We start from the raw sequence: 713 nt of genomic DNA, 5'->3' as shown, positions 1-713 counted from the left end.
CTTAGTGAAGAGCATCAGGAGGCACCCCAAGGCATAGGGGCTGGGACTGGCAGTAGGATGCCTTGCGGTGGACAGCCGAGCTCGATCCTTATAAAAGCTTTTTAACTGCAGCAGCTTTAGTGGACGCTACTGGAGCTGGAATTACCGTGGCTGCTGGCATGAGACTTGCCCTCCAATAGATCCTTGTAAATGGATTTAAAGTGTATTCATTCAAATTAGAGAGACAATTTAAATTAAAAAGCTTAGAGCTGCCTCCACCACAGGGGGGCTCGCTCGACCCACCAGCGGACAGGCACCAGTATTGGGAGAGGGGGGCTGGCCGTCAGGGTTCACCGCGGCTCTGGCACAAACCCGGCGACACGGAGGTGGCACGGGCAGGAGCGGACTGGCCGTGTCGGCTTCTCACTTTTTGGATTTTAGAAGGGCATGACATGCCTATATCTGTGTCTCCCCCTCCTTTTACTCCTCCACCTCTTTTATTTTCGCATGACTATATGTACTTGTCACTTTTCCATGTGTTAGTTATGTCTTCTGAGCAGTTTGTCAGCTTTTGGACACCTTTGAAGGTGTTTTCTATGTGTTTCTATGTGTTTTTGTTTGCCTGCCATTGGTTTTAACGGTGTTCGAAGGTGTTCGACGAACAGTTCGGCGAACACACGGGTGTTCGACGAACCGAACCGAACTCGAACACTACGGGGGTGGCTCAACACTAA

The sequence above is a fragment of the Phyllobates terribilis genome, unplaced genomic scaffold (genome assembly GCF_046119375.1).
Source record: "Phyllobates terribilis strain yellow unplaced genomic scaffold, ASM4611937v1 Scaffold_307__1_contigs__length_2267376, whole genome shotgun sequence".
NCBI lineage: Eukaryota > Metazoa > Chordata > Amphibia > Anura > Dendrobatidae > Phyllobates > Phyllobates terribilis.
Note: the sequence above shows the minus strand (reverse complement) of the source record.